This window comes from Lathamus discolor, chromosome 2 (genome assembly GCF_037157495.1).
Source record: "Lathamus discolor isolate bLatDis1 chromosome 2, bLatDis1.hap1, whole genome shotgun sequence".
NCBI classification, from domain to species: Eukaryota; Metazoa; Chordata; class Aves; order Psittaciformes; family Psittacidae; genus Lathamus; species Lathamus discolor.
Genome location: NC_088885.1, coordinates 3,478,150 through 3,493,621, shown reverse-complemented (window position 1 = coordinate 3,493,621; position 15,472 = coordinate 3,478,150). Strand labels below are relative to the sequence as shown.

The 15,472-nt window shown below is 44.7% G+C and overlaps 1 long non-coding RNA gene across 1 annotated transcript; it reads left to right on the top strand.

Moving 5' to 3' along the window:
* The first annotated feature begins 4,842 nt into the window (after positions 1-4,842).
* Positions 4,843-14,401, top strand: LOC136009091 (uncharacterized). The gene is made up of 3 exons (XR_010610323.1): positions 4,843-4,907; positions 5,487-5,612; positions 14,265-14,401. It is a non-coding gene; the product is annotated as an uncharacterized LOC136009091 (long non-coding RNA).
* The last annotated feature ends 1,071 nt before the right edge of the window (positions 14,402-15,472 follow it).

Below are 15,472 nucleotides of genomic sequence, written 5' to 3'. Positions count from 1 at the left end.
AATGGTACCTTTTCTGAAGGCTTACAGTACATAGATGTGCTGGACAAAGGTTGAAGGTAATTGGAAATGTAGTGATGTGACCAGCCAAGGATACACTCTAATGCAGTGGGTAAACTTGGTGCTACAGTCTTGGAGTACCTGCATCACCTGGTTTTCAAATGAGAGGTAATTCGCATTGCTAGTGCATTGCAAATGACTTGAAGTAAGTAACAGGAATATTATGGTTTTACTTTCACAGCCGTAACGATATAAGGACCTGACTGAATAATTCATGTGTGTTTTGCTGCGGCATTCTCCCGGGCAACCAAAAGCTTTCCTAATGGTTTGCCTAGACAGTGATTCCAGTCTCCGCTTACAATGGTTGATTTACAGTGTCCCAGCACTGGGCTAATGTGGTTTTCTTTCATAGCTGTCTCAGTCATATAAAATTGTTGCCCTACCTATAGACTGATAAAAACTTTCTCTTCTTTGGCTCTGTCAATTGATATGAATATTTCATGCTCTGCAACCTGCTCCAAAGGCTTGTGTTAGTGACCACCCTTTCCTTTTTGACTGCACCACTCTGACCCTCAGCCAGCTCTCCCCTTCTTAAAGAGAAACACTAATCAATTTGCATGTATTTTGCTGCTGCAGATAAACCATATATATGTGATCTATGTACCCTATTTCAGCTATATCTTCTTACCTGCATTGTCATCTACTCGGCGATCTTAAAGGTCTTTTCCCGACTAATTGATTCTGCGATTATATGATTCTACCTTACTGTATTGGGTCTATGTAGCAAGGTTTCGTAGCACAGTGGCTAAAGGGGTGACTTCTGTGGGAAGAAACCAGGGTCTGCCCTGATATTGAATAGAGCCAGTTCTAGATGACCCTAAAATGGACCTACTGGCGGCCAAAGCTGAGCCCATCAGCAGCAATACTGGTAGCACCTTTGTGGTAACATGTTTGAGAAAGGGTAAAAACCATTGTGCAGAAGCTGTGAGAGGAGTGAGAAAAATGGAAGAGAAACAGCCCTGCAACACTAAGGTCAGAGAAGGAGGGGAAGGAGGAGGTGACAACAGGCAATGAGAGAAATTTCCCTGCAGCCTGTGGAGAAGACCATGGTGAAGCAGGTTGTCCCCGTGCAGCCTGCAGAGCAGGAGGGTATGCCCTGGAGGAAGCTGCAGCCCATGAAGAGCCCATTCAGAAGGAGGTTTTCTGGTAGGACCTGTGGCCATGGGGCCCCACGCTGGAGCAGTCTATTGCTGAAGGATGCACCCTATGGAAGGACCCACGCTGGAGCAGTCTGTTGCTGAAGGATGCACCCTATGGAAGAACCCACGCTGGAGCAGTCTGTTGCTGAAGGATGCACCCTATGGAAGGACCCACGCTGGAGCAGTCTGTTGCTGAAGGATGCACCCTATGGAAGGACCCACACTGGAGCAGCCTGTTGCTGAAGGATGCACCCTATGGAAGAACCCACGCTGGAGCAGTCTGTTGCTGAAGGATGCACCCTATGGAAGGACCCACGCTGGAGCAGTCTGTTGCTGAAGGATGCACCCTATGGAAGGACCCACGCTGGAGCAGTCTGTTGCTGAAGGATGCACCCTATGGAAGGACCCACGCTGGAGCAGTCTGTTGCTGAAGGATGCACCCTATGGAAGGACCCACGCTGGAGCAGTCTGTTGCTGAAGGATGCACCCTATGGAAGGACCCACGCTGGAGCAGTCTGTTGCTGAAGGATGCACCCTATGGAAGGACCCATGCTGGAGCAGTCTGTTGCTGAAGGATGCACCCACGCTGGAGCAGTCTGTTGCTGAAGGATGCACCCACGCTGGAGCAGTCTGTTGCTGAAGGATGCACCCTATGGAAGGACCCATGCTGGAGCAGTCTGTTCCTGAAGAACTGCAACCCATGAGACAGACCCACGTTGGAGCAGTTAGTGAAGGACTGCATCCTGCGGGAGGGATCCCACACTGGAGCAGGGGAACAGTGTGGGGAGGAAAGGGTGGCCAAGATAAAACATTACAAACTGACCACAACCCACATTCCCAGCCCCACTCAGGGGAGAGGGAGGAGGTAGAAGAGTCAGAAGTGAAGTTGGGCCTGGGAAGGTGGGGAGGGGGAGAAGGTGACTTTCAGGGTTTTTGGAGAGGATGGTTCTCACTATCCTGCTCTTGGTTTCATTGGCAATGAATTGAATTAATCTTCCTCAAGCCAAGTCTGTTTTGCCTGTGGCAGTAACTGGTGAGTGATCTCCCTATCCTTATCTCAACCCGTGGGCTCTTTCATCTTACGTTCTTCCTCTGTCGTGCTGAGGAGGGGAGTAGAAGAGTGGCATGGTGGGACCTGGCAGCCAACCAGGGTTAGCCCACCGCTGTGACCTGAGTTAATCCCTCGTGGTCCTTTAGGCAGACCATATTTATGGATTTCCTTTATTGACTATTACCAAGAAATGTGATGAGGGAAGATGAATGCTTTCTCACTCCCTTGTTTGTACTCTGCACAGAAAAGATGAACAGAAACTAGTGGATCTGAGCTTGTGTAAAATCTGGTTATACCCTCCTAATATTGAGCTGTTTTCTTGTTCTACCTGCCTCTGAGCAACAAGCAGAAAAGCTGGCTGTGTAATACCTGATTTCTGGAGCACTGATAATCTATTTCATCCAGGAGTCCACCTTTGCAACACTGGAACTAATGATTGGGGTTGAAATCTTTACCTGTTCTCTTCTGCTTCTCTTAAGTCCTCCATCTCAGGCACTCAGTGAATGTTGTCCTTTTCACTTTCTTTGACACTCTCTTGCAAGGCACTGAGCAGTAGTTTTCCAATGCTTGCTGACACATTGACTGCTAATATTAACATCAGTTTACTTTTAGCTGAGGCAGCTGTGTAATTTCTTAGATGAGATGAAAACCATCTCTTAGATAGGCTCCCTGTTCCCAGTGAGCAGCAAAGGTGGTGTGCAAAATGCTGTCTGAAACAAAAATATGCTGGTGTTGGTTGGTGGGGGAAGAGGACATTTGTTTGTCCAGGCAAACAAATTGCTTATGTTGAGCATCTGAATCACAGGCTTTTCCTGCTGAAAAATAAGCTTGACAGATGTATGTAACTAATGAAATCTGCAAAGTCTGCTTTCTTCCCTTCCAAGTCTTGGAACAGAATGGAGAATATCCACTGCCTTTCTCCGTTTCCCCTCAGCTCAAACTAGACTGATGGTCTGTAAAAGCTAAATGTCTTTCCATCTGCCACCCAAATTAGAGCAAGGGATTCCATCCAGTGGGCAGGCTGAGCTGCAAGGGGCAAAGAAACCTGGGTGCATCTGTCCCTCTTTTGGTGGGAATTCTCAAGTGCTCAGTAAAGGCTGAGCAGAGCAATGATTTGTATAGGAAGAGCTCAAATGAATCTGCAGAGGAGGTCTGCAGCTGGCACTTAGATCCTATCCCTCTCAATGGAAGCCTGTTCCTTAATGGTATGTCCATGGTCTTTAAACTTGAACACTATCAGGGTAGAATGAAGTACCTTAGATGGGACCGCTCCTTGCTGTGCTGTGATTCACCCTAGCTGACCATTGCCTATTGTCACATGCTGAATACAGAGGCTCCTTTTCCTTTTGGGCATGTACATCCTTGTTTACCAGCAAGTACCTCTGCCTCTGGCCAGAAAGCTGCTGCTGAATGGAGTGTGAGCATACGAGGGGGGAAGCAGTTTGTTTCAGGGTTCTGCCTGTTTTAACTTCCACAACTACAAGCAAGAATGAGGCCTTAAATCCTAGCCTCTAAAATCATCAGATAACTTCCACTTGCGATGTTTGCATGAGATAACAGCTTCAATCTTTTGAAACTGAACAGTTTGACAGCAAGGGAAGGAATGAGGGGAAGGTAAAGCGAGCCTTCTTGCATGAAAGCACTAATATGCTCCAGAAATCATAGTGGAGACACTTAAATTTCAGTTCCTTCCCAAATGGCTTGATTTTAATAGCCTGTCCAAACCCATTTTACATTCCTTTCAAGTCCTTCAGGGCATTCAGATTCCACCAGCATTTATATGCTACCTAATTAAATTGAAAGACTGTGCTTAATCCCAAGAATAAATTGAAGTTTTGCGAAGGTTGATCTTTGAGAACAAAGCTGGAGGTGCTTCAAATAAAACAAGTAGAGAAAGTCACAAATACATTACTTTTCTAAGAGAATCAGTGAAAAGAGATAAGCTGTAGTGCCCTTTGTTGGCATTGTACAAGGCAGTGCTCAGTGACCTTTTATATTACATGAGGCTCGTGTTTATAGTGGAAGCTGTTTGAGTTTATTAAATCCTGAGTATCATGCAGCCACTGGCCTCCCATCTTACTCTCTGAGGCAAATACTCCGGAAGAGCAAGAGCTGTATTCTCTTTCCCAATTAGTACTACCCTGTGCAGCATGGGAAAGCTCCACATTGTCCTGCACACATGGAGTGACTCCATCAGTGGACAAGGGAAGAGCTATGGATGCCATCTATCTGGACTTCTGTAAGGCCTTTGGCATGGTCCCCCACAGCATCCTGCTCTCTAAACTGGAGAGAGATGGATTTGATGGGTGGACTGTTTGGTGAATAAGGAAGTGGCCGGATGACCACATCTACAGGGTAGTGGTCAATGGCTCAGTGTCTGGATGGAGATCAGTGATGAGTGGTGTCCCTCAGGGACCCATACTGAGTATTAGCACCTGATATTGAACCACTGACTATGGCTGGGACATGGGGGCTATCAGCCCTTAATGTCCCTGACCAGCTTCACCTGAGGCCTCCACCTGCAGCCCTTGAATCCCAGGAGCTCCATTTAAGCTGAGACTTGGACTTTCAGTCCTGGCCTAAGCTATGTAATACATAGGGCTGTTTCCAGTCCTGTCTCTGGCCTTGCTTCCTTGAGGGATCCTGGGCCAGTAGTTTAGGTAACCTGTCCCTGGTCCTTTTTTCTTGGGTGGATATTGGACCTATATTGCAGCATTATCTCCAGCCCTGATTTGGTCTCGTATCCTGTATGGGTCCCTGAACCTGGTTCATTACCTTGCCTTGTCTGGGACTGTCCAATGACCCTATGCTGCCTATGTTCAGACCATCTGGGGGTGTGCTCTGGTGAGGGAGGGCTCTTCCAGTGCTGTGGTCACCTTTGGTTCCTGGCTTGATATTCCTGGCAGAGCTGCTGTGCTCTTGCTGCTCTCCTAAAGGTAAAATGAAACTGGAGGGCTGCCAGTCTTAACTCTCTCCTCTATTCATGAGTAACAAGTTCAAACAAATTAGTACGTTCTTTTATACAAAAAAGACAAGAGAACCTAAAGCAAATCTAAATGCAGAACAAAGGATGATATTAAAGGAGAGGAATAAGCTGCTCCAGTTGTTAGATACTTGCCACTCTGAATCCGACCTAGCTTTTATGTGCCTGTGCAAACTCTTTGGCAGTAAGTTTTTTACAGCCCTGTGTGCGCCAACGACCCCTTTCAAATGCTGCTTTTTGTTGTTGCTCTCCTCAGCTGTGAACATGTCCCACAGGCAGCACTTCTGAGAAGGTCTGTAGCTGTGGTGAGGAGTCCAGAGGGAAAAAGGAGCCCTGCAAGAATAAAGAAGTGATGAGGTACTTCGGCCTCCTTCTGTGAAAGGTAAAGACATTTAGGATAGAAGGAAGCTGAAAAAGCAGAGGCTGAAGCTGGTGATTCTTGCGAGGTAAGGAGGATGAGTCTGTGGTGTATGATCACAGGGAGGGCTTGACTGCAGCACCTTTCTCTCGTAGTTTTTGCTTGGTTTCTTTTTCATGTCCCAGTGATTTGCTATGATTTTCTCAGGTGGTTTCTCACAGTGCAAAACTTGCCTATTTCTCAGGCTTTCAATCCCACAGGCTGCTCAGCTGCATGCAGCAGCCCCAGTTTGTGCTTTTGCTTTTGCCTTTTTGACCATAACCTGTGATGGACAGAATAATGGTGGTAGCAAAAGCTTATTTCTGAAGTAATCTCAAGTCTTTAAGTGCTAGAAGAGAAGTGTGGATACAGCAAAGATGCTTGACTGCTGTTTTCACGACACGAAGCTCAAGCACCATTAACTGAAAGAGGAAAATGGTCACATACTTTACAAGAATATGCCCAGAAGGGCAGGTGCTTTGAACCAAAAACTGCCCTGAGAGGTTTGCAAAGATAATTGGCATTAGCCTAATGGCCTCCATTGAAGCCAAGGCAGAGTTTGGCTGTGTCCTGTTTATAGCAGATAAGAATTTGTAATGGTACAGGAATGCTGCTATTTCCTACTGGCAGGAGGCATTTACTGGGCTCTGAGCTTCTGCCAATGACTGTACTATCTATCAATATAGCAAAAGCTCCCAACCCAGTCACTGTGATTTTTGGCAGTAAACCTGACATTGTGTGAGGCAGTTCTGCAGCTCATCATGTCGCCGGGCTAATGTCTACAGTAGCTTCTGCTATATTGCCTATATTAGCTGCTGCAAATCCTCATGGAGTGAGTGACTGGTATCCAACAGGTTGGCTTTATGGAAAAGGGGGGCATTTAAGAAACAGCAAAGGACTGAGGTGTATTCTGTGCATTTTAACTCTCCAAAGAGAGAACAAGAGCTTGGGAAGTTGCAGAAAACAGATCTATAGCTTAAAATATATACCAGGAAGTCCCTTGTGAGGCTGGCTATGGAGTCCTCATAGGGCCTCCTGATGGGCAGAAGGAGACATATGCAGTGCAAGGGGAAAGGGCAGTTACAGAGAGGACATAAAGAGTAGAACAAAGCTGGATTTGAGGAATACTGGGTGGCTTTCATGTGGGAAGCTTATAAAATTGTGGGGGAGATCTAGAGGGCTGTTGAAAGAGACTTAGGTGCATAACTGGGTGAAGGGGAGAGGCTGGTATGTAACAGATAGGACCCCACACTGGCATTGCTCCAGTAATGGAGCAGTAAAGTAAGTAGGTAAGCAGTAAAGTAAGGAGGTAAGGGAACCTTTGTGGGGAGAGGTATAAAAAGGCTTGTTCTAGGAGAGGACTGGAGCACAAACAGGACTTTTCTGGGAAGGTTAGTGAACAAATCCTGTTTCTAGGGTGAGGGACAAAAAATGACAGTGATGTGAAGTGCATGAGATCAGGGGCACTGATTTGGGAAAGTGGGTTTTGAACCTGGAGTCTGGGTAAATGAAAATGATAGAGCACTGGTGTAGGGACAAACACAGCAGTGAGTCTGAGACATGGGATAGTGAACAGGACGGTGTGGTAGAGGAGGTGTGGAAAAAGAGGAAAACAGCCCCTGCGTGCATGTACCAGCACAAGGCAGGGGGTGAACCCTTGTTAGGTAGTTGTGTTCAGGGGTGTATGCATGTTTTCCCTGTGGTGGGCTGTATCACTTCTATTAACACTGTGTGACTGGGAGGTTTTCCAGGACTTTTTCTGGACTTGCAGACATCTATACTGCTTCAATAGCAGAGTTGCTCCTCTGCTCTGTGTAGCAAATGTGACTTCCACAAGTCCCTGGCAATTGTGGAGATCAGTTGTAAATGATGTGCTCCTAGATCTGTTGAGGCAGAAAGGATTGTCAGTGGTGTGCTTACAGTAATAGTAAAAAGAGGACTTGGGGAAGAAAGTATTTGTTTCAAACTATCAGCATCAGTCTTCACGCTGTTTCCTGTTGTAGTATATAATGTAATTATAATCCTGTGTTTCAGACACGCCGAACTGGCAGTTGGAGATCTACGAGCCTTGCAATCCATTTCTTATTTCAGCTCTGTTGTTTGTACACACAAGAAGCTGTTATTTTAGGGCAATTAGAGACAAATCTCTTCACTGTGAGGGGAGCAAAGAAACCGGGGTGAGCAGAATGTTCAGGAGCACTTAGGAACCGAAGCACTGTGGTTTTGAAATATTCAGTAACGCTGAAACTGCTTTATGAAGTCAGCTTTCTGGCATCACTGTGATAGTTGGGGGGCTAAGCAGGCTGTCATGGGAAAAGGTGAGCAGTTAGCAATGGTTGTGGCTGGAAAGTATGTGGACTGAGTAATTCTAGGGCTCTGGATTCATAGCTATACTTGCTCCAAAATGCAGCAATGGGAGCCGTGGCTGGATCCGTCAATGTTAAACTTTGTGTAGGGAGCAGCTGAAAATAGAGGGACACAAGCAATCTGCCACAATATTTGCTGTCTAAATTAAACATTCTCATTGTTAGATGTCTAAACAGAGAACGGAATTAAAAAACACAGACATCTGTTGGAGAAAAGTTCATGCCTTCTTATTTCTGTTTGCACTGGTTCCTAGTTCCAGATGTTCCCAATGAATTCAGAGTAAGCCTGGATAACCAAAGAGTCCTGCTGATGGTACTAAGACAGTTCATTCACATTCTTTGGCAACTTGAGTATTAAAGTACACCGAAATGGATCATCCACGAATTCCATTGAAGCATTTAGGAACTCGGTTTCCTTTAAAACAGAAGTAGATAAAGATGAGCATTCATCTGTCCTTCTGGCTTTCTGACTAAGGACTGTTATTTGTGAAACCAAGTTAGGGAAGTGGAGAGGGAAATCCTAGGAATTGTTGGTCCAGGGAAATATTTTCATATGTCAGGGGATCTTTAGCTGACAGAAGAAGGTGTCTGATTTATTAGCACCAACAGCTCAGCCTAGTGCATCAATTTGCTATGCAAATACACTTGCAACCATAGAGATGGTCTGACTACTTCAAATCAAAATTAACTGTGCAATAAGAATAACTCTTGTATCACTGTACCTATAGTAGGCCTTTTAAAAAGCACTTTGACTGTCAGTTCATGTTGAAAGTTAGCTACTCTGAAGCTAAGGAGTGCTGCAGGTTATGCCAGTCATGAGCAGATGACATTTATTGGTGCTTACATCTTAAGACAGAAGTTTAGAATATGAAATTGAAAGAAAACTGGATGGTAAAAAAGACCTGAGGGGTCCTGGTGGGCAACGAGGCAGAAATGCACCCTTGCAGCTAGAATGCCAACAACATGCAGTAGAACCAGTTGCTGGGCTGAGGGACATGGTCCTTCTCTTCTGCTCAGTGATGGTGAAGCCACATCTGGAGTGCTATGGCCCAGTCCTGGGTTCCATGTCCAAGAGACAAATGGTGTTAGTGGAGCAAGACCAGTGAGGGACCACGAAGATGAATAGGGGCATGTAGCGTCTGTCATACAAGTGAGGCTGAGAGCTGGGAATGTTTGGCCTGGAGAAGAGAAGGCTCCAGAGTGACTTAAGAAGGTGCACACACATCTGATGAGAGAAGAAAAGATAGAGCCAGACTCTTTCTAGTGATGCCCTTGACAAGAGAACAAGAGGAAATGGCTGCAAACTGAAATCCAGGATATTCCATTTAAACATAACAACAGTCTGTTTTGCTTTTAAATTGTGATCAAGCACTGAAGCAGGTTACTTGGAGGTTGTGGATCCCCTTAGAGATCCTCAAAACCTGAGCAACCTGCTGTAGTCCACCCTGCTTTGAGTAGGGTGGCTGGCTCTTGTGATCTTCCAACCTCAGCCATGCTCAGACTGCAAGTCTGCTCTCCAAATCTGTTCTTTGCATCTGAATATTTTAAAGCCTTTTGGGAAGTACCTAGTTAAAATACAATGAACAAGAAGTCAAACTCAGAGGTTATCCGCATGAATGGGAGCTTTCCTGCTGAATTAATACTTTTATTTCCTACGTTAATAAAATAATACTTTAATTACAGATAAACAAGTGATAACATCCAGCCCTGCTAGGGAGTGGGAAATGGTTCAGGAAATGGATATTGCTCTGATCTTATGAATCCTTTATTCACCTAGGTGACCTTGTGAGTGTTAGTCACACTAAATTGCTTATGGGCAAATCTGATACGCTTAAGTCAATGTCTGCAGAATGTGGGCCCTGGTAGACACATTCCTGTCTTTGACTTGTTCATCAAAGTGCCTTGGGCTTAACAGAGGAGGCATTTCAGTCATGTTTTTCTGACTAATAGAATCACAGAATGGTTTTGGTTGGAAAGGACCTTAAGGTTATCCAGTTCCAACCCCCTGCCTTGGGCAGGGACACCTCACACTAGACCAGGTTGCTCCAAGCCCCTGTGTCCAGCCTGGCCTTGAGCACTGCCAGGGATGGGGCAGCCACAGCTTCTCTGGGCACCCTGTGCCAGCGCCTCAGCACCCTCACAGGGCAGAGCTTCTGCCTTAGATCTAACCTGAACTTTCCCTGTTTCAGTTTGAACCCATCACCCCTTGTCCTAGCTCTGTGGTCCCTGATGAAGAGTCCCTCTCCAACATCCTTGTAGTTCCCTTCAGATACTGGAACGCTGCTATAGAGTCTAATATAATAGAGTTTAAGGGATACACAGAACAAACTGATGCCATCATCCAGAAGTCATCCAAAGGAGGAGAGATATTCAGTTGTTTGTTGAGAAGTAGCTATAACTGCACACAAAATATAACCTCTGACTTAGAAATTCAAGCTTGGCTTTTAATGATTTCAAGAAACCAAGAAACATTTTTTATTTCAATTTCCTTTCAAAAGAAGAGGTGCCTAAATTAATATAAGGGGAGAGCTTTCCAGGTTCCTGAATTTTCAGGCTAAGAAGGACAAGAAGAAGATTCATAAAAAAGATGGGGATAAACTTCTTAGTAGGGCTTATAGTGTCAGGATAAGGGGTACTTTAATTTAGAAGAGGCAGATTCAGGCTGGATGTGAGGAAGAAATTCTTTATAGTGAGGGTGGTAAAACCCTGGCACAGGTTGCCCAGAGAGGTGGTGGATGAACCATCCCTGGAGACATTCCAGGCTGGGCTGGATGTGGTTCTGGGCAACCTGATCTGGTTGAAGATGTCCCTGCTCATTGCAGGGGGTTGGACTGGATGAGCTTGGAAGGTCCCTTCCAACCCAAACCATTCTATGATTCTATACACAGCAAAGTACACTCACACTATGCTTCATATTTCTCTTAGAATTCCTGATGACTGTTCTCTTTTAGCACTTTCATTTTGTTCACCTTTTACTGCTCTGGTCGTGCATCTCAGCTGGAACAGGATGCCACTGCCAGTAATCAGACACCTTTCCTGTTGGTTTAAAGGCATCAGCTCAGCAAGTCTGAATCTGCTCTTGGTACTCAAATATAGCCCAATTATTGCAGCCCTGGCACTGAACACTCTCCAGTATCTTAGTACCTTGCACTGTGGGCAGGTTACTCTGCTTCTGGTACCCCACCTTGGCAGCCTCTCCTGGAAGCCTCTTCTGTTTTCACTAATAGATTAGTCTCTTCTGGTCGAGCCCCTTGAGCAGTCTCCTTCTCTGTATAGGTGCCACTTAGCCCTGTCAACACAGGTGTCACAGAAACTTTCTGTACCTGATGTTCCTCTTGATCCTCCTCTTATGCTTCGAACAGTATTGCTTGGGTAATTGTCCCTCCCAGTCCTGTGTCTGCTGTTGCCCGCACCCCCAAAAGAAAAAGGATACCCCACTTTCTTAAATGGGAAGGTGTTCTGTAGAGAGGTTCTTATTGCCAAATGCTGAATATTTGAGGTATTCTGAAGCTAGCTTCTGAAGCTCTACATGTCATTTGGCTTCACATGACACCTAAAGCCCTTCCTCAGCCTGCTGTAACACAGCAAACTCCAAAGACTTCCCTTCTTTATGCTGCTTTGACATACCACTGCCATGGTGGAGCACTTGATTCTGGGTGTGAAAGATATCTAACATGGAGCCAATCTCTGTTGCCTTCTTTAGAAGGGTCCCTATGTGGAGGGCAGGTTGCTACAGAATTCAGCTGGTTTTGATCAACCTTTTCCACCCTCACTGGCAGTTTTCTAGTGGTGGCAGTTGATTTGTTCGGTTGAATTTTATGTTCAGTAAGGAATCAAAGCTGGACTCAAGGAGGATTGTCTTTTGGGGGGAGAAAGATGAGCATTTGCTGTTAAGGAGCTGATCTGCACCACATCTATGACCGTCATGGAACCGGATGAAAATACAGGCATTAAGAGTGATGCCACAGTGAATTAGCCCATAGGAGAGGTCTTTCAGTGAGAGCATCACTGGCAAAAGGGAGGACTCACACACATCTTAGATGAGTCCAGGATACTGTGAGGCCTAAAGTTTGTGTGATTGATTTGAGCAGGTTCTAGTTTAACTGTTCACCTCTCTGTAGGCCCTGCTTCAATACTTTATAGTTAGAAGCACACAGAGAATGAATAAAAGGAGTTCTGATTTACAAAAGCTGTATGTCTGTTGTGGCTAACGAATCCTGCTGAGCAGTAGACGGACGGCAGTTGGAGTGAAAAAGAACTAACTAGCAAGACAGATAAAATTCTTCACAAAATTAGTGGCCAGATTAAGAAGATTCCCCTCCAGCAGGATCTTTAAGTTTGTTTCTTTGTATGAAAATATCAATGTTAAGGTTCTTTGACAGGCAGGTATTTCAGTGGAGTTGGTTTTGATTAACCCGAGGGGCATCTTTCCTGGATGTAATTTGAAGCTTTCTGTAATGATTATTAAAACTCTTGAAAAATCCTGGCAGAAAGTTGGAAAAAAAAGAAAAGAAGTCAAATTTCTCAGCATTGTCTTTTTTCTGTCCACTAACAAAAAAGGACTTCTGGTTTCAAGTGACATTTTGGTTAAATAGAGCTGCGAGGAACACTGAAGCTCGTTTCTGCAGGAGAAGGTATGGAGCACATCGCTGGGTGCAGCTATGCTGAGAATGCAAATGCTTGTAAAATACTGCTTGGTGATATTTAGTGCCAATAGATTGTCAGAGAGCTGTGCACCCCAGATGGTAAATGTGGCAGCTTAGAATTGAGAAGTAAGACTTACCCTTTGAATGTGAACAACTTTTAATGAGGTTCACTGTAAATAGCATTCCTGTGGAAGTATGGTCTCCTGGAAAAGTTGTGTACCAAGCTTCTTCCCAGTATCTCATTCAGTGTGAATGTGCTGGCAGACCCTTCTGCCGTACTGTCAGTTTGTGTGGATTGCTCCTCTTTTGGAGCTGATGATGAGAATTCAAACCCAGTACTTTTATGCCTGTGCACAAAGTGGTGGCATGAACTAGTTGGACATCTTAAAAAATACTTGGTTCCTGCAATCCTGTAGGTTAATGCTGAGTTTGAAGCAACCAATTCTGCACATTTCCAGGTGCCTCAGGTTTCACTGGCCTTTTATAAAAGCAAAAAGTTTGATTCATGAGCACAAAGTAGTTTCTTCTTTTTCCCCATTAAGCTGTGCAGAGCTAATTGCACAGTGGAGGAAAAGCAAACAGCTCTGCATTCGGCACTGGGTCTGCTCACATCTGCCACCTACACATGCCTGTTCTTTGTGCCATAAACTGACTGTGGCAACCCACAGTGTGTGAAGTGCTTCTGGAGCTAGAATAATGGAATGTATTGATACCATCACAATTACCACCACACCAACTCGGAAGTAGAGATTGCTAGAAACTAAAAGCATGTAATAGAGAAGTGCTTGCCTAAATAGTTTTGTACTGTTGCTACTGACAACAAGAAGTTGCACAGGAAACAATCTGGAATCACAGAATCATAGTATGGTTTGGGTTGGAAAGGACCATAAGATCATCCAGTTCCAACCCCCTGCCATGGGCAGGGACACCTCACCCTAGACAGTATTGCCCAAGGTTCTGTCCAGCCTGGCTTTGAACGCTGCCAGGGATGGAGCATTTAACGCTTCTCTGGGCAAACTGTGCCAGCCCCTCAGCACCCTCATAGGCAAGAACTGCTTTATATCCAACCTGAACTTCCTCTGCATGAAGGTGACCGTTTATGTTGTGGACGCAGGAGACTGGAGAAGTCCATTGAGCAGAATAAACATGATAGCAGCTGAAGAACACCTCTGGCTTAGGAAGTATTCAAGATACAGACTGTGAGAGCTGGGAGAATTATTCTAAAGAGAAGTATAGCAACGTACTTGCCCTGTTCTTACGTCCTTAAGGCATCAAGTTTTGTCTGCTGTCAGGATGCTACGAACATGATGAACTAGTTTGGGTTTTCTCCTGGAGTGGTTCTTATGACTGTGAGTAAAATGTCGGGCAACAGATCCAAGAGTCCCTCCATAGCAAAGGTGTATGTTACACCTACCTTGCTCAAAAAAAACCCCACTGCCAGTAACATACCCGGTATAGAACACTTTCCCATAAGGTTCCCAAAGGTAAGAATGGCAGATACAAAGTCCAGCCAGTATTTCTGGAGACGGGTCTCTGTTAAAGCTCCAGTGTTTTCCCATTAAACCCCACCTACCTTTGATATGCTAATTTATGAAGCAATGACTCTGTTCTTTTCCGATGTGCAGCTTTTCAGCAAGGCTCTGTATCAGCAGCAGCTTGTGGCGTGATGGAAGAGTTGCTGAATTTTCAGGATTCTCTGATCCCCACCATATGTGGCAGGCGGATTTGGCAGTGGGGATGGTGAGCACAACACTGAGCAAATAGTGCAGAGGTCTGAAACAAGGGGAATTGATGCCATTCCAAGCATCTGGATGAAGACACTTCAGTAATGGCCATTTGCTTTCATAACACTCCAGGACTATTTCACTGAAGAGACTTTGAAGGAGAAAAGGCCTATCCGCCTGACCTTGAGATGTGATGCTTTCACAACAAGGTTACAAGCAGGGCAGTCTCTGTAGGGGATTCAAAGCGTTACTGTCATGCAAGCTTTAGTCACAGTGGCCTAATATTAAGCTATAAGTTTTGTAAGAGTGAATATATCAGCTCCTATAGTTCCTCAGTCTTTAAGCATTTTAATATTACTTTAATGTCAGTCTGATTTTGCTGCTGTGCGAATGAGAGATGCAAAAATGTGCTGCAAGAAGATTGAAGTAATATTTTGTAAATTAGGCCCCATTACTATATTGGCTTAACCTGTTTTCTGTGCTTGACTTATTGTCCCAATTACATTTGTTCCACCTAAAGATTAATATAAGCATGAGTTATCCACCTGCCTTCCAACCTGCAACTACTCAGTTTCTCTCAAAGATCAAGAAACCCTCAAAGCCGTGAGCTGAAGAACTACCGTGAAGGCTGGAAAGCGGTAGTTGCTTAACCCGAATTGTAGAGTTCCATGAGAATGATCAGAGACAGTAATCCCCAGACATTTAAAGCAACTAAACAAGAACAGATACGTGTTTCATTTGAATTCCAATAGAAATATCTGATTTTTTTGTTGTTGTTTGTTTTGTTGGTGGTGGTTTTTTACAGCAGGGAAAGGATAGATAGAAATTGTTATTAATTATTATTAAAATAATAGAAGAAATATTGTTGTGCTTTTGTTGTCTGAACTCTTTTACATAGGAGGTGAGGAATTGAGGGAAATAAAAGCAGAAAAGGGAAAAAAAAAAGAACTTTGATTATCCATAGTATTTCAAGAACAGCTTCTAGGTTCTAGATTCTTGTTTGCTACACTATGCTATGGTTAAATGGCAAATCTGGTAGCCCTCGTCACAGAATCATAGAAGCAGCCAGGCTGGAAAAGACCTTTAAGATCATCAAGTCCAACCTTTAC